The sequence below is a fragment of the Crocodylus porosus genome, unplaced genomic scaffold, assembly GCF_001723895.1.
Source record: "Crocodylus porosus isolate Cpor-Errol unplaced genomic scaffold, CroPor_comp1, whole genome shotgun sequence".
Taxonomy (NCBI): domain Eukaryota; kingdom Metazoa; phylum Chordata; order Crocodylia; family Crocodylidae; genus Crocodylus; species Crocodylus porosus.
The window spans coordinates 8,231,500-8,254,574 of NW_017728918.1; the positions used below are offsets into that span (position 1 = coordinate 8,231,500).

General features: G+C 45.3%; 1 protein-coding gene across 12 annotated transcripts in view; it reads right to left on the minus strand.

The window, feature by feature from the left end:
- The window catches only part of HMBOX1 (homeobox containing 1), a 138,952-nt gene that overhangs the window by 115,647 nt on the left and 230 nt on the right, over positions 1–23,075 (minus strand). The window lies entirely within an intron of this gene.

The following is a 23,075-nucleotide window of genomic DNA, read 5'->3' on the forward strand; positions in this document are numbered from 1 at the left end:
CCTGTTCAAATTTGCAGATGACACTAAGATGTGGGGGGAAGTGAGCACACTAGAAGGGAGGGAGAGGCTGCAACTAGATCTAGACACTTGACAGGGGTGGGTGGATAAGAATAGGATGGGATTCAGTACTGACAAGTGCAGCGTACTGCACCTGGGGAGGAAGAACCAGCAGCATACTTACAGGCTGGGGAACTCCCTTCTCAGCAGTGCAGAGGCAGAAAAGGATCTTGGAGTCATTATTGATGCCAAGATGAACATGGGCCAGCAGTGTGGGGACACGGTCAGGAAGGCCAACTGCACCTAGTTTTTCATCCACAGATGTATTATCACATGCAGGGCCAAGGAGGTGATCCTCCCCCTCTGCAACACTGGTCAGGCCGCAACTGGAGTACTGCATCCAGTTTTGGGCGCCACACTTCAGGAGGGATGTGGACAACCTGCAGAGGGTCCAGAGGAGGCCACTCGCATGATCGGGGGCAGCAGGGCAGGCCCTACAAGGAGAGGTTATGGGACCCAAACCTGTTCAGCCTCCACAAGAGAAGGCTGAGGGGGGATCTAGTGGCCGCCTATAAATTTGCCAAGGGGTACCAGTGGGGAATGGGAAAGACCCTGATCCCCTGAGCACTACTGGAGGTAACAAGAAACAATGGCCATAAGTTGACTGAGAGTAGATTCAGATTAGGCATCAAGAGGCACTACTTCACAGTCATGTTAGCTAGGATCTGGAACCAACTTTCAAGCGAAGTGGTGCTCACCCCTACCCTGGGGGTCTTCAAAAGGAGGCTAGACAGACACCTAGCTGGGGTCATTTGACCCCAGCATCCTTTCCTGCCCATGGCAGGGGGTCGGACAAGATGATCTACTCAGGTCCCTTCCAATCCTACCAACTAGAAACTATGAAACACAGATATTTAATGGGAAGGAAATAACTGGAAAACAGTAACTAAAAGGGAAAAAAAAGGGGGGGGGGATAAATAATAATTAAAATTAAATAATACAGTCCATGAAGCCATCAGATATGACTCACAGAGTTGGAGGGCTTTGGTGGCATTCACACGGTGGAGGGCTTTGGAGACACCATGGTAAGGGGGCAAGCAGCTTGGACCACACTGCAGGGAGAAGCAGCGGCAGCAGCAGCAGCAGCAGCTGGGTCTGCACTAGTCATCCTAGGGCCCAAGCTGGATCATTCGAGCCTGACGCCAGAAAGTTTTGCCGATCTAAAAGATTGTGGGGGTAGAAGATTGTTTTAAGATCCAACTTCATTACTGTCTATGGAAGACTCACCTCCAGCAGGGATCAGAATGGGTCCCTAAACACAAATCACTGGTTAAACAGGGAGTCATGAAGTACCCGATAGCCATCCGCAAGTCTGGAGAGACCTAGATAAACTTAGAATGGAGCAGAATTATTCATTCAGCCCTTAGCCTGTTTGCTGTGACTAGTGCTAATTAGTATCACAAGACAGGGCTGAAACAACCTTCGGAAAAGAAATAAACTGGTTCATTTTTGCAAGAAGGACACTGCACTAGGAAGAGAGCTGAGAATTCACTCCACAAAAGCAACCCAAGAGCTTTTTTCCAATAGTAACAACTTCTGTGCACTGTCCATTACCAGAATGACACCCTTTTAAAAGGTGTGATGTTAAGCAGGTGCAAAACAAGGCCTGGACACTCTTGATTCAATTCAAACCAGGCTTCTATTGTTTTTAATTGGAAAGGAATCTACTTAAGAAAGGCATATGGATGCAGCTGGCTTTCAATTAAATTAAGAGTGCCCATGCTGTGCTTCGCACCTCTTCAACTAAATCGGGTTTTTAAGTGGTTTCAAGTTAAACCAGTTCAACTCTGAATAGAGCCAAGGTACAGTGAAGCCTTGTTCATTCAAAATGCAGGGGGCCAAAAAAATACCAACTGAAATAAATAGGTTTGAAATAAAGATACTAACCGTAGTTTGCCTGCATCAGGAAGGTCCGCATGTGGGTGAACTAAGTCTATATGTACCCACGGTAATTTGGATACATGCAAATTACTATCCATACATTTATTTTGAAGCCATTTATAGTATTTCAAAGTCAGAATTTTTTGGTCCCCCGCGATGAAGTTTTCCTGGTCCAAGGAAACAGAAAACAGCTTCAAATCTTTTTTCAAATTATCCTTATCATAATGCATACAAAAACCTATTCTTTCAGCTGGGGAGTGTATCCAACACTTTGAACTATTCGATATCGAACTAACAAGGTTTTATCACATTTGGTACTAGGGGTTTGAGCTCATCTTGAAATCAAAGACAAAGGAGGAACACACACAATTTGTTATTCCTGTACAAGTTCAAGGTGCTTTGGTGAAAAAGAGCAGATGAACCCCTGCTCTTTGAGTTTACAACTCAAGGACATATAGTGTGAAAATGCTCACATTGACTAGGGTTTGAAGAGGTTGCAACTCTTCCTTGTGCAAGTTCTGCTACTGAGGTTACTGGGACAACAGTATTTTATTGCATACAACACACCTCCAAATAAACAGCACCTTGTTTTTAAAAGGCAGAGTTTAGGAGGGAAAAAAAAAAAAAAAAAGGCTTTTTCCAGTCATGGCCAACTGTGACAGAGTAAGTCCTCCAAAAGACTGAGTGTTCAGGAAGTGTGGCATCCCAGGAGACAGTCTGGGTGAGGCAGCAGGAACTTCTTGGTGTAGCCACACTTCATGTTTCCAGGAGGACTTACTCTAAATGCCACACAAGTCAGACCTCAGATGCTTGCAAGGGCAGTAGCAAGACAGTTAACTCTTTACCGCAAGTCATTTTTATACAAGTTTGTGTAAATAAAAGTGTTTTTTCCACATCACAAGTCTCAAAAGATATTACCAGCAGCTAACTGACTGCTTCAGGCACAAGCTACAATGCTCAGCCATGGCTGAGAGAGGGTCAAATATAGGATTCTGCCCCTTCAGCTTGCTCAGCCAGATACAAGTGGCAAGTAATCTTGACAGCTGCACAGCATCTCTGGGTGTTGTTCTTCTCCAGGGAAGAAAACAGCTTCCCACATATGACTTGCATTTTGGGGGAGGTGGGGAAGGTGCGTGTTGTATGCGAGACAATACAAGTACTTGGATCTCTAAGCATGACTCCTGTAAAGGCTCACAAGTTTAAGCTGTCAAAAGGACACCAAGAGATGGACGGAAGGAAGGATGGGAAAAGAAAAAGGCCAACCAAGGCTTGTCTACGTGAAACAAAGTTAAACCAATAAGTTAAAAACATTAAACTGGTATACTTATACCAGTATAGCTGTCCGTGTGGACACATTCAGATATACCATAACTGACTAGACTTTCCCATGCTGAATAAATACCTTACCTATGCTGGTTTCACATGCATCTTATTGGTAATTTGGCATTGTTTTCAAGATATTTAAATGGACGAAGTTAAGTACAGGGCAAAACTAATCGAGCAGAGATCAGCACGGGACTTTTGTATGCTGTAAAAGGAGTCTATAAAGAATGGGAGGTGAGGTTGCAAGGGACAGCATATAGATTGGGAGGAAGCAAGGTGATGGTTAGAGAAGGCATAGGACACTTGCTAGAGAAAGGGGAATACAGAGCAACCAGTTGCAGCATGCGGGCAGAATATCCATCTGAACTGATTCTTTGTAGATACAGTGGCACCTGGAGGGAAATATTCATGGTCCCAAGATCACCCTTAGTGACACCAAGCATGTAGTGATACAAGGCAGCACACTCAGAACCACTGCAGAAGAGGACTATATAGGTAATATTTATCTGCTTCAACTTATGGCACTACTAGCCCCTCTCCCTCCTTCTTTCAATGTAAAACTGCATTTTCAGCCACTTGCCATCATAGTGGCACCTAAACTATGACCCTAAACCTTTACTCTTTAAGCCAGCAGAACTTGTGCATCAGGATTAGGCTCTTGAGTACTCAAGTACTAGATAACATTTAATATGGTGGTAAGTCGCAGACTGGGTTTTCCATGTATGGGGTGCGAACATAAAGCTTCCAAAACGTCTTTTGCAATGAGCAGTATGTAAATTGCTGAATACAAGGTACAACTTTTCCACACAGAAGGTATGGAGCAGCACATGAGAGGACACTCATAGTAAACTACTCCTTCTGGTGGTCTCTCTCAGGGAACAGGTAAGAACTACAAGGGGAGGTGGTGAGGCTCCGAAGCATCCTCCACCACTAGCTCATCGATTTGATGCTGGAAGAGACATCCAGGACTATGGAGGAGGTAGTACCAGAAGTGCAGTGCTAGAAGAGAGAGGATATGGACACCAGAGAGTGGAAGCTAGAGGCTTGTCACTTCTGACAGCAAGCAGAGATCTTCACCTCCATCTGCAGTAGCTCATCTGGAAAGCAGATATGCAAGAGAGGAGCTTGTTTCATTGGTGCATGAAGACAGGCCAGGCCTCACCAAGGTGAGAAGGACTGAGACAACTGCCACCAAGAAGTCATCGGTGGTTGGAGGCTTCCTTCTGCAGGGGACGGAGGGAATCATCTGCCGACCTGACCTGCTGTCTCGGGAAGTCTGCTACTTGCCCGGAGCCCAGATCGAAGATAGCACAAAGCAACTACTGACGTTCATCCAGCCCTCTGACTACTACAACATGCTGCCCACCCACGTGGCACCAATGATATTGTCAGGGGAGACCTTGAGCATATCAAAAGTGACTACAGGGCTCTAGGTGCAAGGGTGAAGGGGTCTGGGGCTGGACGGAAATCTGGATAGAAAGGTGGATAGAAAAATGGCTGGAGCATTGGGCTGAGAGAGTAGTAATCAATAGCTCAACGTCTAGCATCAAGTGCAGTGCCCCAGGGGTCGGTCCTGGGGCCAGTTTGGTTCAATGCCTTCATCAGCAACCTGGAAGATGGCAGACTGCACCCTCAGCAAGTTTGCAGATGACACCACGTTGAGGGAGTAGTAGATATACTGGAGGGTTGGGCTAGGGTTCAGAGAGATCTAAACAAATTGGAGGATTGGGTCAAAAGGAATCTCATGAGGTTCACAGGGACAAGTGCAAAGTGCTGCATTTAGGCCGGAGCAATCCCATGCACCAGTACAGGCTGGGAGCTGAGTGGCTGGGCAGCAGCTCTGCAGAAAAGGACCTGGGGGGACAGTGGACAATAAGCTGAACAGGAGCTAGCAGTGTACACCAGTTGCCAAGAAGGCTAACAGCATCCTGGGCTGCACTGGTAGGAGTGTTACCAATAGGTTAAGGGAAGCGATTATTCCCCTATATTCAGCACTGGGGAGGCCACATCTGGAGTCCTGGGTCCAGTTTTGGGCCTCCCACTACAGAAAAGATGTGGACAAATTGGGGAGAATCCAACAGAGGGCAACAAAAAAGGGTTCAGGGGTTGGGGGACATGACTTATGAGAAAAGAATGAGGGAACTGGGTTTATTTAGTCTAGAGAAGAAGAGACTGAGAGGGTATATAACAGAAGCTTCCAACTGCCTGAAAAGGGGTTCAAAAGAGGATGGAGCTGGACTGTTCTCCGTGAGGGCAGATGACAGAGCAAGAAGCAATAGGCTCAAGTTGCAGCACGGGAAGTTGAGGTTAGATATTAGGAAGAATTTTCTTACAGGAGGGTAGTAAAACACTGGAACAGGTTACCCGGAGAGGTGGTAGAAGCTCCATCCTTAGAGATTTTCAAAATCCAGCTACACAAAGCCTTGGCTGCAATGATATAGTTGGTACTGGTCCTGCTTTGAGCAGGGGCTGGACTAGACGTGACCTCCTGAGGTCCCTTCCAACACTAATTTCCTATGATTTCTATGAATTGGTCACTCTCTCTCTCTCCCCCCCTCCCTCCCATTTTTTTTTTTTTTTTTTTTTTTAAGTAGTCTACTTAGTAAGTTGTTTTGTCAAATAACTAACCGGAGGAAAGCAATGCTTCATTTGGAAGACAGACCACAGAAGTCCGTTGAAAGCAGAACACAGATAAGCATGAACTATGTTTGATGAAAGAACCAACAACTCTGCAAGCAACACTTTTTTAAAGTCACTTCCTCATTAAGGCAGTAGTTTTGCTCTTGTGAAAACGCAGATCAACTTTAAGGTCTCTTGTATCAGGTGCTAAGGGCTCAATTCTAAGAGATGCTGAATTTTACTGGAGCTGCCCAGTCCTAGCATTCAACTCTTGAACACTACAAGTCACTTAACATGTGCAAGTCTTCAACCAACAATGCCTCATTTGTTTGACTAGTACTTGCAAAAGCTAGGTAAGTTTTATAGGCCACAAAGGATGTTTTAAATATTTTCAAGGACAAAATATCTTGGTTTTAGAGTGAGTGAAATCTTATTTTGCCATCATGATGCTATATTCATACCTAGCAACCAGAGTAAGGAGCAGGTTGTAGTTGTATTGCACCCTGAATTTTGGACAGTCACAATTCATTGACTACTTGCACCAGGCCAGAAGCAAGCTATACAAGTCCCATTACCTTTCTCCACCCATCCTAGCTGATGGTTTCTTGCTAAGTGCTAGAAAACCAAGCACCAGCCCCTTAAACTAGCCAATAAGAAACACTAAAAAGAGGACCCTATTTCTTAGGGCACATCTACACCACTTGGTGAAGCACATGTTGCCCACCTGCACCAGCTCCTGAAAACGAGGCAATAAAAACACTTTATAGTACCCTGAAAAATTGGAGGATTGGACCAAAAGGATTCTCATGAGGTTCAACAGGGACAAGTGCAAAGTCCTGCACTTAGGACAGAACAATCCCATGCACCAGCACAGGCGGGGGCTGACGGGCTGGGCAGCAGCTCTGCAGAAATGCACCTGGGGGTGACAGTGGACAAGAAGCTGAACAGGAGCCAGCAGTGTGCCCTTGTTGCCAAGAAGGCCAACAGCATCCTGGGCTGCACTGGTAGGGGTGTTGCCTGTAGGTCCAGGAAAGTGATTATTCTCCTCTATTCAGCACTCAGGAGGCAACATCTGGAGTCCAGGTTTGGGCCCTCCATTGCAGAAAGGTTGCGGACAAGTTGAAGAGAGTCCGGTGGAAGACAACGAAAGTGGTTGAGGGGCTGTGGAGCATGATTTGTGAGGAGAGGCTGAGGGAACTGGGCTGACTCTGTCTGGAGAGGAGAAGACTGAGGGGAATTTGATAGCAGCCTTCAACTCCCTGCAGGGGGGTACAAAGACAATGGAGCTGGACTATTGTTAGTGGGGACAGATGACAGGACAAGGAGAACAAGAACAAGGAGCAATGGGCTCAAGTTGCAGCAGGGGAAGTTTAAGATGGATACTGTATTAGGAAAAAAATTCTCTCACTAGCAGGGTAGTAAAACACTGGAACAAGTGATCCAGAGAGGTGGAGTCTCCATCCTTGGAGGTTTTTAAGACCTGGCTAGATAGACAAACCTTTGGCTGGGATGCTGTAGTTGGGGCTGGTCCTGCTTTAAGCACGGGGTTGGACGAGATGCGACTTCCTGAGGTCCCTTCCAGCCCTCATTGTCTATGAGTCTATGACTGCCTCCGACAGCTGCTCTCAGATTCTGGTCCCAGGCATACTTACTGGTGCACACACTCACAGCTGCTCTGAGCTGGCTACATCATCTCATTTCCATGGGATTTGGTTTCAACCTTGGGTTGAAGAGAGACATCTCCTTACTCTAACCCCGGACCCTCTCTAGGAGTTAAATGCCCACACCACCTCTTTCAATATTATGCAGGGTTCATTCCTTTCTTTAAAAGGATGGCCAGAGAACATAGATAAAGTGGTACTGGCTTCCCTGTTCATTTAATATACCATCAGTATGAGCAGTTTTCAAGTCTATGCCCAGTTCTCCCACAATTCCCTCTTCTGCTAGAAGGCACTGAAACCCAAATCTCCTTCCCAGGACAATGCCCTAATCTCCCTGCCATGCAGCATTAAAGGGTGGGGGGAATGGGGGGAGGAAGACACAGGTGGATGACTAGCCTTGGATTTGAGTAAATGATGTGTTTGTTATATTTTTCCAGATATAGAACCTAATTATTGGAAGATCATCTTAAATTGGTCTCCCCACTGCTGCAGCATGGAAAGCAGGACCAGGCAGGCTGTCCCCTATCCCAGCATCTATCCCTTTGACACCTTCCCCTCCATTTCTCTCTCCTGGCTGCCACTAACCCTGTGGTGGCTCTGGCTCAGCAGCAACAGTAGCCCTGACCCCAGCTCACGCAATCCCTGACTTATGCTACTGACTAGATCTGTGCAGTCAACTAATCCTGGATTCACACCGTGTCCCATACCCCCCCCCACCAGACCTGTGCCACCACCCCAATCAATTCCTGACCTGTGCTGTCACCCGATTCCCAAGCCACACCCCTGGCCCTGGCCCAAACTGGACCCATTGCAGCTGCTGCCAGGAATTAGCAGTTGTGGCATCAGCAACAGATGGGGCCACCTGCCAGCACTCAAATCCAAGATAAGCCTCCTTGCCCCCTCCCTGACATGTTGAATGGGGGCAGAGAGCAGGGTGAGGGGACTCTGCTTTGGATTCAAGTAAATATGATATATAGCATGAGCTTTGTTGAGCCTCAGCTTTCTTCATCAGGGGCTTCACAGCAAACAGTGGACTGGCTCATACTGAATTCAGCAACTGACTGCAAACTGTGGGCTGTGAACCATATTGGTAGGAATGATCTGTGTTCTGTTGTATGAACCATTTCTAGACATCACAGCCTTCAAAATGTTAGCACTACATCTCATCCTTTAGAAGGGGGGCATGGGGAAGGGGAAAAGAAAGAAGACCTTTCCAGCTCTTCCAACTCCCAATTGGTTTGTCAGTTTTGAAGTAGTCATTGATCTGAACAAGTTGAATAAAAAGAAATGAAGACAATGTCCTCTTCATACTAGAAAAGACAGTTTCTGTCAAAAAAGTAACTTTAACCATTTCAGCAGTTTATCTTTCTTTACAGTTCTGTCAGCAAATATGCACAGCTTTTAAAAAATTAGGATAAAACTGAGGCCTTAACATAGGATGTAGATTTCAAAATAAAGTCTAAATGCGTTTAAAATCCAATTCATATAAAAGCCATTTTAATAAAAAAATAAAAAATTTTATACACCCCAAGTTCTGCTACAGATTAACATAGGAGTAGTCCTCGGAATGGCAAGAAGATGGAAGTGCATCAGTGTAGCTTTTATTAGTTAGCTCCGTCAAACAATTATTTTTATTCTCTGTTAAAGAGCCACATGCATTGGCTTGCTATATGTACATTTTCTGCAGACTAGATAGAGCCCATAGGCACATTGCTCACGTGGCCCCTGGATATCACACAAAGCTCTTCTTGGAGGAGAGCTTTAGTCCGTCTTTGTTTGCAAAGATAAATCCAATCTAAAGAGACTGTCTTGATAACAGTAAATTCCTGGGGGCAGGGACTGTCTCTTGGTACATATCTGTTAAGTGCCTAGCACAATGGGACCTAGATTACGACTGGAGCCTATAGCCATGACTGGAATATATATGGTATTTAGTACCTGTACCTGCAACTTGTACCCAAAATATACTGTGAGGAGACAAATGAATACCAGGACCCAAATGAACTCGCTCTGGTGCACTACCCATTTTTTTCTGCCCCAAGAGCATGGTACTTAAACAAGTTGTACATTCGATAAGCAACAGCCCTTTTAATAAAGGGCATCTTTTCTTAGCACCACAGTACCACAGGAAAGCACCATATTTAATGTAATCAAGGTCTACATTGCAGCCATATGGAAACAATTTCAGTCAATAAGCAACTCCTGCAAGAAGGCAGCAGAGTAGCAGAAAAATCAGATACTGATTTAGCTGTATGCAGAAAAGCTACCGACCAACCCGAGGCCTTTGTTATACAAGTATTTGTATCTAGTGAAGCAGCATGCATTAGTCCCCTCCAGCTCCATATGGAGCCCCCAATTCTAGCAGTGCACCTTCTTCCATATTGCCCTTTCCCAAGCTTGATGCAGCCTCCTTAAACCCACAAACTCTAATCCCTTTTTAGCTTCACCTCTCCTTTCAGAACCCCCTTTTACAGATTGTTTCTGCCTTGATGAGAGGTGGGAGGGAAGTAGATAAAACTACTGACCCATGCACTGCATTTAACAGACATGAAGGGTTGGGGGCTTTGAGCAGGATCCCTGCAGTAAATCATATTTGGCAAATTATTTCAAATCTCCAACACCAACAGCAGTACCTTTCCAACAAATGCACCACAGCCAATTCCAAGATTAGATTCAGGTTCTCATGCAACTTGCACCAGTGAAATTTCACTAGGGGATAACAGGCTAAATCCACCAGCATTTCATTTGAGTGGATTCCTTCACTAGCCCAGATATAGGATCTCCAATGGAAGCAGACATGTTCTGGTGATAACTATGACTGGAAAAGATTCAGGACCTATTAAGTTTGGGGTGGGAGGAGGAAGAGTCATGGCAAATATACAACCAAAGCGAGATATTCTATAATGAACATAAAAGTTCTATTACAGTGAATAAAACAAATGTACTTGACTGTGACCAAAGAGTGACACCAATATTTATCACAATTAGGTCCATAAAGTGAACTGAAGAATAATTCATGATTCTCCTACAAAGCAGATACCTGTAAGGATGAGCCTGGTCTCCAAGTCCTTGATGTTCTGAAATCTGGCTGGAGAGATCAAAAAAAAGAGAGAGACCAAAAGCTTTCTTTTTCTATGCATGCAGAACTTAAGGCACAAGTGCTCTTAGGCACTCCTTTAAGAAAAATAAGTACATGGCTCAAAATATAAGCAGCTAGAAGCATAAATGGGAAATTTTTTTTGTAGGTTTAGTGTAAATTGCTCTGTATTTTGAAAGAGACTGAAAACTTTCCCAAACCACTACTTCCAGAGGAGAACGTTAAGCAACATCTATAAAAAGGGAAACATTTTCAAAAATAGGAGTAGAAGCATACAAGAGTCATGAAAGAGTTGGCTGAGGAAATCACTAGCCTGCTAAAAGCTTTTTTTTTTTTACATAAATCTGTACTTCGACAAAATGAGAAGATTACTTATGTTGTGCCAATACTTGGAATCAGCAAGGGGGATGCCACATATAATCCAATATCAATCCTGTACAAAACAAGGAAAAGCTAAAGCTAGCATGGGATTCAATTAATGAAGATTTTAAGGACTGGAATAATTAAACAAGTCACAAGGATTATATCAGTGACTCAATGTCTAGTTGGGAGTAAATGTCATGTGCGGTTCCCAAGGGGTCTGGTCCTGGGTCCAGTATTGTTTGTCCTCATTATTGATTTGAGGAGGGGATTGAGTGCACCCCTTTAGCAAATTTGTGGAGGACACCAAATTGGGTGGAGTTGCAGAGATGATCCATAATAATCTGGATAGACTGAAGCAGTGGTCTGCAGTCAATCAGATGAGATTCAACAAGGACAGGTGCAAAGTCCAGCCCTTGGGACAGAATAACTGCATGAACAAATACAGACTGGGAAACGAGTGGTTAGGCTATGGTAGGGCTGAGAGAGGGGGCTGAGAGAGTGGGGATAAACCAACCCATGCTCTGCTTTGAGGCACACGTGCAGTTGCTGGCATGGATCTGATGCCGGGGCTGCGGAGCCTGGTGCAGCTGTTTGCAGCCTCCCTGCTGCAGCTGCCCAGAGCCCAGGCTGGCTACAGGCAGGGGCTGGCAGTGGCACAGGGCTGTTCCCCACATTCAGCAGCAGTGGCACTGGGAGGGGGCAAGCAGCAGCCCCCTCTTGTCACCACAGCTTGCCCCGAGCGCCAGAAAGAGCTCGGTGCCACTGCCAGCCCTCCCACCCACAGTGAACTGCGCCCTGGGCAGGCTGGGTCATGAGGCCAGTCCCTACAGTGCAGAAGGGAGTGGGACAGCACCATGCCCCTCCCACACTCTGGGGGGTCTCAGTCTGCCCACCCCCTGCAAAGCCCAGGCAGAATATAAAAGAAAGTTACTTGCCTGTAGGTGGGGAGTGCACAGGTATCCATGTGCCCGCCCTCCCCCTCCTGCAGCAGCGTTTGGCCAGCTTGGGGGTGGGGGTGAACAGCCAGACGTGAACCCAGCAGCGGCAGGAAGAGTGGCAGCGCTCCCTTGCTGCAGGGATTTTCCACGCCCACGTACTCCCTGCCTGCGTCTTATGTACTCCCAGGGGTACGCGTACCCCAGGTTGAGAAATTATGAACTAGATGACCTCATGGGGTCCCTTCCAGCCTGACTTTCTTATGATCCTATGTTACTGTGAAAAACATGTCATCAAACTAACCTATTTTTTTTTTCTTAGATAAGATTACAAAATTTGGTTTATAAAACTAGAGAGATGCATACATGTAACATAGTTGGGATTTTGTAAGGAGTTTGACTTCCCTAAAAATTAGCACTCTACACTGTCATTAAAGTACATGTAAAAAGGATTAAGAACTGAACTACTAACTGAACACAAAAAGTAGTAATCTATTGGGAATCACGATAAAAAAATGTGCGTTTCTAATGATGTTTCACAAGGAGCAGTAAAAGGCCTAATATTTTTCAAAATTTACATCAGTGACCTGGAAACAGATATAAAATTACTCATAACGAAATCAACACATGATACAAGGATTAGAGGAGAGGTAATGGTAATGAGGAATGAACAGTCAGCTTGGTAAATTGGGCCTAGTGAACAAGAGCGCTTTAAATCCAACCAAATGAAAAGCTGTCTGTCTGTGAACAGAGAATACAGGCCATTTCTACAAAACAGGACCATACCCTAGAAAACACTGAGTCAGAATGGATCTGGTTGTCAGTGCAGATAAGTAACTGAATAGAAGCTCCTGCTGCAATGCTGCAAAAAGCAAGAGTTAGTGCAATTCTTGGGTGTAAACAGGGAAAAAGTGAGCAGGGCGGAGTTTTGTACCTCTGCATACAGCAGTGGTAAGACAGATCCTGAAAAAGTACATCCAGCTCCGATGCTCGCACTGCTGAAAGAAGAAGGGATGCAAAAGAAAACCATAATAATGTCTTACAGCGAATCTTGCAGCAAGGACACAAAAAGCAACTTACCACAAGGTAAAAGAGGGTGGGGATATGCAACTCATCAGCTGCCTTCTTCTGCTAATGGCCTGGATGCATGCCTTTACAGCAGAGGTGGGCAAAATGCAGCCCACCAGGCCATTCTATCCAGCCTGTGGGGCCCCTAAAAAAATTAGGAAATTAATATATATCTGCCCATGGCTGCCTGTCACGTGGCCCTCATTAGCTTGCCAAAACTCAGTAAGCAGCCCTCTGCCTGAAATAATTGCCCTCCCCTGCTTTACAGTGTGGTAAGTGAGTACTAACCCACCGTAGCTTGCTGGAAGGGGAAAACCATGCACATGCAGGGTTACCACAAAGCAGTCAACAGGCTGCAATCCTAACTTTCATTTCTCCTGAATTAACTTCTTTGGGTCCCGCAGCTCTTAGTGCCGAATCTGTTTAGATCAGCTAAAAGATTGAAAGGGCTCCTTAATCTAACCAGAGACATCTGACAAGTAGGCAGGCTGACCATAAGGACACCTGGGACAACTGGGGAACTGCCCTGGAAAAATCATGGAGCAGATCTTAAAGGAATCCATTTCTGAGCACTTGGTGAATCCATGCTGACTATTCCTAATCGCCTTCTTTTCCTCCAAGGGCAAGTCATGCCTGACTGACCTGATTGCCTCCTATGACGAGGTGACTGGCTCTGTGGATGCGGGGAAAGCAGTGGACGTGATATCTGGACTTTAGCAAAGCTTTTGATACAGTCTTCCTCAACTTTCTTGCAGGCAAGCCAAGGAAGCATGGACTGGATGAATGGACTGTAAGGGGGATAGAAAATTGGCTGGAGCATCGGGCTGAGAGAGTAGTAATCAATGGCTCGATGTTTAGTTGGCAACTGGTATCAAGTGGAGTGCCCCAGGGGTCAGTCCTGGGGCCAGTTTGGTTCAATGTCTTCATCAGCAACCTGGAAGATGGCACAGTGTGCACCCTCAGCAAGTCTGCAGCTGACACTAAGCTGGGGGGAGTAGTAGATATGTTGGAGGATAGGGCTAGGGTTCAGAGAGACCTCGACAAATTGGAAGGTTCGGCCAAAAGGAATCTCATGAGGTTCAACAAGGACAAGTGCAAAGTCCTGCACTTAGGAGGGAAAAATCCCATGCATCAGGACAGGCTGGGGGCTGAGTGGTTGGGCAGCAGCTCTGCAGAAAAGGACCTGGGAGTGACAGTGGGCAAGGAGCTGAATATGAGCCAGTAGTGTGCCCTTGTTGCTAAGAAGGCTAACGGCATCCAGGGCTGCATTGCTCCAGGGAAGTGATTATTTCCTTGTATTCAGCACTGGTGAGGCCACATCTGGAGTCCTGTGTCCAGTTTTGGGACCCCCACTACAGAAATGATGTAGAAATTGGGGAGGGTCCAGCAGAGGGTGACAATAATGGTGAGGAGGCTGACTTGTGAGGAAAGATGGGGAAAACTGGGCTTATTTAGTCTGGATTAGAGGAGACTGAGAGGAGACTTAGTAGTAAGTTTCAACTTCCTGAAGAGGTTTGCAAAGAGGATGGGGCTGGACCATTTTCAGTCATGACAGAACAAGGAGCAAAGGGCTCAAGTTGCAGCAAGGGACGTTTAGATTAGATATTAGGAAGAATTTTCTCACTAGGAGGGTAGTAAAACACTGGAACAGGCTACCCAGAGAGGTGGTGGAAGCTACAGCCTTGGGGGGTTAACAAAACCCAACTGAACAAAGTTTTGGCTGGGATGATCTAGTTGGGGCTAGTCCTGCTTTGAGCAGAAGATTGGACTGGATGTGACCTCCTGAGGTCCCTTCCAACCCTCACTTTCTATGAGTCTATGCCTCCCCACGCCACCACGCTCTCACAAGTCAGTGGGGGCAGAGCAGCATGCCAGGCAGGCAGCAGTGCCTGCCTGCCCACCTGTGAAGTACTCCATGCTGCCAGACTCCAAGCCAGACTGCACCCTATGCCGCTGCATTTCCAGGATGCCCATTATAATTCTCAACAGCCAGCCAGGACTGGTCTCTGAAACCCTGGATCGTCCAAGCTAAATGGGGATATGTGATCATCATACCCAGGGGAAATAGGGGAGTCTCTCTCAATTTCTTCATATCAAGGCTGCTGCCTTTCTGAAAGAGATTCTTTTAAACTAAACGCCAATTATTTGGTGTCCATGTCTACAGATAAGTGACATTTCAGGACCTCTGATGTACAAAAGGTCAGCACAAATCTAGTCTTTCCTTCTGATCCTAAATCTTAAGCAATCTATATCATATGGTAACTATCACCTAGTTTCACAGATGCAAAAAAATAAAAGACCTAGGCAACGGTTTTAAGCATTCTTGTTGCTCAGTCTGGTGTTCAGATCACTAAGCCACACCCCATCCATCATGCTGATAGAATCCCAACGCTAAGAGCATCCAGTGCACTTTGTAACTACTCATTGCAACTTCTAGGTGCAGCACAGAACCATGAAGCAGACGGGTTAAAGATTGCTGCTTGTTTGAGAAATTGGGTGATGACCCGATTCCCCCCCGCCCCCCGTTATACAAAAATATTAAAAAAAAAAAAATCAAATTAGGATAAGAACTAGTGACTCAAGCTACATAAATAAAGCTATGTTATTCATCTCAACAGCCTCTATATTTCAGTTGTTTATTATAAAGGGATTAGCATGCAGTCATATTGCACTGTCCAGCCACGGTCTTGAAGAACCTACTAAACATGAAGCCTCACAACATCCCTGTGAAGAACTACCTTCACGTTACTATCCATTTCCCCAGGTATATGTCTACACTGCAATGACAGAAATACCCAAGACCAAATCCCACCCATTGCTCCCTGCTCATGAACGCCTAACCGGGACACACACTGATGAGGTGTGACCCCAGCAGTCACTCTTATGGCCTGTCTCCAATGCGCTACAGACCAGCTGCTGCAAACAGCTTCAGAGCAACTTCACTGGTTCAAGACCCAGGCAAACCCAGAAGGTGCAAAGCATCCCTGCCAAGTCGCACTGCCACCACAGTGCAGACATGCCCAGGTAGCCTAGGTGACAGGAAAAAAAACAAAAAAACTGTGGCTCAACCTGGAAAGACAATAGTCAAATCTAGCAATGGCTAAGGCACACTTTCTTCCCTGACATTTCAATACAGCTTACATGCGAGTGCTACCACATGCTGTGAACACCACTGCCCAGCTATGAAACTCTGCCAATAAAACCATAAAGAGCTGCCAGCAAAAGTGGAAGCTGCGATCAGAGATGCTACATCAGGGAGAGAACATCCAGGATAAAAAAAATGGAATAAATATTCCTAGCAGTTTAAGAATGAACTAAATGCTTTCTGTTTGGATTAGTATTACTGAACCACTGGCAACGCAAGGAGCAGATTCTGTGCCAACTTCAGCATTCAAAAGTGGGCAGGTCAAAATGCAGAAAGTGGCCATACGCTCCACTTCTTCATTTACAGAACTGTGGACTCTTCAAAGCAATGAAATTAGCTGTTTGGGAAGACCATTTTTTAAGGGCAAAACAGAACCTGTTGCTATTGTGTCATGAGTAACAGTTATGCTATTTGAGTACAGGAAAAAAACACACTGAAGTTATGTTTTGGGGTTTTTTTAATAAAATCAACACAAGGCAGCATTGGTGTTGAATGCCACCCTAAATTAATCAAACTCAGGGCAGAGCAAGCGAGATTCAGCCACAGGATATTTACGGCAAAGCACAATCAATTTGTCTCATGTATTTGCAGCAGTTTGTCAAATACTCCGTATATTTCCTTCACCGCTTATAGGTTTCAATACCTCCTTTGCCTTCACTGCAGTGAATGGACTTCATATGAAGTGTTATGTCTGTTTAGACATTTACAAGAGAGGAATGCTTTTCCTCATCACCTTCATGCTCCTGGGAATTTTCCTATTTCTATAATAAAAACCAAGGAAAGTATCGTCTACTGGTTGCAGCCTTTGGAGAGGACAATGGATTAGGATACCCTTGAACAGGTCTGAAAACAGTACTCCATCCCCAAACAGATTAACCAGGTGGAAAAATTCACCAACAGGGTGTAGCACAGTGCTAGGTATGCTGTCAACCATACAAAGAACTAAGTTAGTAAAATGTAGCCAAATCATATCTGATGAAGGAATAAGCCTATTAAGACTATTTTAAAGTCTAATAATCACAACAAACCCAACAGTACCTAAGAAATTAAATTATACATCTGAAAATCCTGTGTGAGAAATGGTTAAGTAACCCCCTTCCATCTAGTCTTGTCGCATGGAAAAAAAGATGAGGCAGTACACACTGTCAAAAGCAGTGCACTACTGCAATTCTGTTTTAAAGGGAAGTGCCTCTGAACTTCACATTCACTGTGAAACTTAGATTAAGAACTGAGGAGTGGGAGAAAAGATCATGACAAAAGTTTCTGATAAAAATAACCAATCATAGGTTGGGTTTCAATTCTGAAGAGGAACAATTGTTCAAGCTTAGTACGTCCACTAAAAATAATTAAATGAGATGCTAAAATGAACCATCTGGCAACATATAAGTGTATGCTTGCACACTCTTAAAATAGATAATCGAGCCCAACAAGTAAAACTCCTACTGAAAACAGGAGAAGGAAGGATATAGACGAACAAAAAACTGGGCCCTTAGCAGTCATATAGAAGGGTATGTGTATGATAGTTTCAATATGGGAGGAAAGAGAACTGTGATGGCTTGAAAAGAATTAAGGGGGATTAAGGACAATGATGGCAACTAAGCTACAAGTCTCTCAAAGCTGGGAAGCCCTCATCACTGCAGAAGATCAACACGAAATTCCTTAAGCTGGTAAAAAATAAAGAGCAACACCGGCAAGCATGAGATTGGGAACAAAGAGACTCCTATTTTCAACTGCTAGTGACACAATGTGTATGACCTTGGGCAAGTTACTTAGCCTCTGAGCCTCAGTTTCTCTATCTGGAAAATACTGACACACCCCAGTAAAGTGCTTAAAGAACTATAAATGAAAGTGCAAAGTATTACTTTATTGTGGAGCTGTTAATAAGGACAGCATCTCAGCTATAATGAATCATCTGACATTTTAAAGCCACACTATATCAACGCTTCAAATAAGTTATGGCCATAAATTGATCATTTCTGATTAGGTTAGACTTTATGATGCAATAATTGTGATAGCAGCAGTTTCATAGCTGTGAAATGAGCACTTTGCTCAGCAGTACAGTTCATACACACAGCATAATATGGGAAATGGGTCGACTCTAGCAGCAGCATTTCAGTACAATCCTGGTCTGAAGGGTAGATTCGCTGGGTAGCCTTTAACAACTGGTTTTGGATACAAACTAACCTTGTGTAAATACCTTGACTGAAAAAAACAACCACCACTAAGCTCAAAAGAGAACAGATCTCCAACCTAGTATCTCTCACTGGCAACATTTTTAGCAGGCACAACATAAAAATAAATGTGTCTTTCACAGTTACAAGATGAAATTTTCAGTTGGCCAGCTACTAGAGAACTGATTTTCCACTCTTTGTGGTAGACCACATGACTGCCTCAAACCGAGACTATTTTCTTTGCTAACCTGCAAATGAAGACCATGCCGTGACACTGGTCACAACCATCTCCCCCCCCCCACTCACACAAGTTTATCGATGTTTAATAATAAAACTCCTTGCTTGATTTCAACAAAAACTTTCACTTGTTAGAGGCTGTTTCAGGAGAGTTTCACATTAGAGAGCTTATGTTTAGATGAAGCTCTCCAACCCAATATTTTCAAGACTTATTTGAAAAACAAAGGAATCTTAGGATTTGGAGGTCTGAAACTTTAAGAAAGAAAAACACCTGTGCCAGCATTATTTTTAAAATCTGGCAGCTGGCCACTTAAACCCAAGAGAAAGCACAACCTTGTGATTAGAGCATTGGATTGAGACTGGCACCAGGGTTCAATTCCCAGCTCCGCCACAAACTCCATGTCTCACAGGGGGCAAGCTGCTGTTTGCACCTCAGTTTGCAGTCTATAAAATGGGAAAAACGCATTTTTTTTTTTTATTTTTTATGTTCTTCCATGTTTACTCAAACCTCCAAACTGCTAACACTTTACCTGCAGTAACTTCAAGCATGCGAGGAATCCCATTGATTTCACTAAGACCACTTGCATTTCCCAAAGTTAAATGTGTGTATCAGCATTTGCAGAATCAAAAAGAAATGCAAAAACTCAAGACCTCTTGGTTCAGAGATGATACCATATATTAAACCAACTAAGAAATTGCAAAAAAAAATATCTTTTTTCTGCAAGCTTTCAGGCAGACACGCCCTTCCTCAGGCTCAGGGAAAATTAAAGGAGGTAAGAAGTCCCCATTGGTAGAAAATAAACTTCCTTTGCAGAATCAAGGCCTTTTACTATCATTTTTCAGGAGCAGAATCTTTAACTACGTGCATAACACAGTGCCTAGTCTTGATATCTCCTGGGTTCCTGCACTCATTTATACAGGGGCAATGAATTACCATTTCCAGCTCTTGACTGCATACTCCATTACCAAATCCAGTTGAGAGGCATACAGTTTAAGTGACTGTCTCCCCCTAAAAACTCAACCAAAAACCCTGTCAATAATATGACACTTACGTGAACACACAAGATAATGCCATCAGGACATGTATAACTAAAGGCCCAATCCCACAAGGAGTTGTAGGTGGTTACCAGAGCCAGCATGAAGCTGCATTAAAATCAATGTAAAGTGACATTGACTGCACTGACTATAAAAGCATCCCAGCTGGGAGCAGCCCAGACAACAAACAAACTGCATTAAGTTATCTGTAAGACACGTAAAGTTATCTGTTCTGCTGCAATAAGATTTTTAGGCTGACAGCATTTTTTAACCTGATTGACTCCAAACCCTGAAGTTCCCTGAAGCTGAAGAACATGCCCATAAGCTGCTCTGATCCTGCAATCAAAACCCTATGAGCAGTGCACAGAAAGGACTAGTCAGCTCTCTCAGGCAACCAGTAGCTGTTAGCATAAAAGGCAATCTTCAAAAATCCCTATTTATGGAAGGAAGACATCAGCATGCTTTAAGTTAAACTGTTTCTTGCATCTCTTAGAATAATATTCATTCCCCACCCCCTCCCACCACATACACACACAGTCTTCCCTGCTCCCCAGAACTGCACACTGAAGGCCCAGACTGCATAAGACATACACTGGCTAAGTGTTAGAAGAACAAGTGCATTTCACTACAGAAACTTGAATTTCTTTAGTCCCACGGTTTCCTTAGCTCCCGAAACAAAGGCAGAGAACAATTCCAACTCCTCCCTGAACTTATGCATATGCCACTTCATTATCATGACAAAATGAGTGCATCAGGAAACACTTGGGATTTCATTTTCCAAGCACTGCTCAGACATTTGCTGGCCCCACCTCTCTGAAGGAGAGCAGAAGAAATCCTTGCATGACAGACATGAAAACACGCATTCGGTAAACTTCCTGGAGCAGGAAGGGTCCATGTCTACTCTGCAGAGCGTCCAGCACAATAGGAGCCCATTACCAGGTGGCCATGTAGGCACAAACTATTATAGTTGTGCTTGTACAATGCGATATGCTTTCAAGACTGAAGCAACTTGCCAAAATCAGTGGGAGAGAGAGGAATGTCTCAGCTACCTCGGATTTTCTGAGAATTTCCCACCAATTCTCTGGCAACATTGCAGTTTCACGCTCAGGAAGAATGCCTGGCAGCCTGCATACTACAATGTCGTCTAGACCTGCTCTGAACAGAGGTAGATGACACAGGATTAAAAATGATGATGGCTGACTGCTAACAGAATGGGAGGAAGATTAAGAGAACAGGCACAGCAGAGTTAAATACCACGTCCTTGTTCCTGGTCCCATGCTCACTCTGCTAGACAATTCTGTCTGTACAGAAAGTTGTGCCTGTCACAGGATTAAAGACGAAGAACCTTTGTGTCAGAAGGGGACACAGCATCTCCAGATGCAAGTATTTCACTTTAATTTGAGCAGAATCCTCCCACCTCAGAGATCCCAGAGCTCTGAGGACACAGAGCCAGCAGATAATTTTCACAACCAGAAATATAAATCTGCCTGAAGCTAAAAAAGTTCAAAATATCAGTACATGTAATGTGCTGTCCCCTCTCCCACCCCACATGCCTTCTCCCTACCTTCTCCTTAAGGATTTGGAGCTGAAAGAGCAAGAGAGTCAAGATGCACACAAATAAACAAAGTTTACGGACTGCTGTTGCAGGACCATGCCCCAGCATGATCTCACAGTGACTGAAGAAAAGCCTTCAGAGTTATATATCCACATGCACCCACTCCCCTCTCACCAGCATCCCTACGAGCCTGGCCTAATGTTAGATAAATAAAGAGAAAGGCAGTTCCTACTAATAAGGCAGGGTACGGCAAGGCCAAAGAAAATGCAATCATCTCAGGGGGGGAAAAAAAAAAAACTGCACTGGGCTCCTCCTCTCCCATCCATGGAGGAAATAAGATGCCAGCTGCACCATCCGAGGAAGGAAGCAGAGAGAGGCTCTTGCACCTGATGAGCCCTGCAGAAATGAGTTAGCCATATCATAGGACCCAGACAGCCACTCCAGGATTCTGCAAGCCCAAAAGTTGTGCCATATAAATGGTTTGTGCTAGGCAGACAATTTTATTTTCTGGGGTGTCAAGCCATGCAAATGTCATCCCTTTCACTGATTCCTTCTCCTCTATCCCCTCTGGCCCCTGGGGCACTCAGCCAGTGCCCATCAGACTCCCTGTTCTCACATCACGACTCTGCCCATCAGTTTAACACTTCCTTCTCCATGTTAAAACCCACAGCTTTCAGTTGGTATAGATTTTGCACTTCCCTTGGTGCCACACGAACTCCAGAACCAACCAAAATATACCCGACTTCACAGACTTGGAAATACCACCCCCTCACAACCAAGCTTCCTTCCCCACACCCCAACCCCCAAAAAAGGCATCCTCACCTTCCCCCATGTGAAGGGGGTTGGGGAAAACATCACCCACCGCCAAAGGGCGAGGAGCCAGAGAGAAACTGAGCTGCTGCAGAAACTGTTTCGAAAGAAATGCCCTGCGGATGGATTCAGCGGCACTTTTAACTACCACTTCCCACCAATAAACCCACCAGCCAACACGGTGGGGGGGCAAAAAGCTCTGCTGGGCTCCTGCATTTCGCAGTTCCTGAAGGAAGACATGACTCCCAGCCGGTATTATTCTAACTCCATGGCAAAGCCAAAAAAGCATAGGGCCAGGATACCAAAAAAAAAAAGAGAGAGCAGCCATGCGGCATTTTCCTCCCTCCCACTGCCCCAGCGGCAGCCACTCTTCCCCAGGGCAGTTTCGGGGCCACACACATCCCAGATGTGCAGGGAGAAGGGACTTCCCAAGCCCCAGCCTCTCTCTAAAATACAAAGTCATAAGGATATGAAGGCAAACATCCCCCCCGCCAGCATCTCCTCACACTCCACATGTGGGGAAGGGATTTCTCCTTCTCCCCAGCCCCAGCCTCCCCCTGAAAAACAAAGTCATGAGGATACGGAGGCAGACACTGCCCCTCTCCAACCTGGATATACAGAAGGAGGGAGTTTCACCCTCTTCCCAACCCCAACCTCCCCCTAAAGTACGAGGGGACGCTGCCCCCAGCTTTTCCTCACACCCAGCATCCCGGACATACACCAGGAAGGGATTTCACACCCCCCAGCCTTGCCTTACACCCCACGTCCCAGGCACATGAAGTGATTTCACCCCCCTGCCACCTCTCCTCACACCTGACGTCCCGGACACAGGAAGGGATTTCACCCCTCCAGCCTCTCCTCACATCCAGCATCCCAGACATGCACCAGGAAGGGATTTCACCACCACCCCCAGCCTCTCCTCACACCCCCAGTCCTAGACCCATGAAGGAATTTAACCCCCCCATGTCCCAGACCCATGAAGAGATTTAACCCCCCTCTCCCCAAAGTCCCAGACCCATGAAGGGATTTAACCCCCCAACCTCTCCTCACACCCCAAGCCCCAGACACAACCACGTAGGGGCTTCACTCCCCAGCCCCCCCCAAATACAAAGTAACAA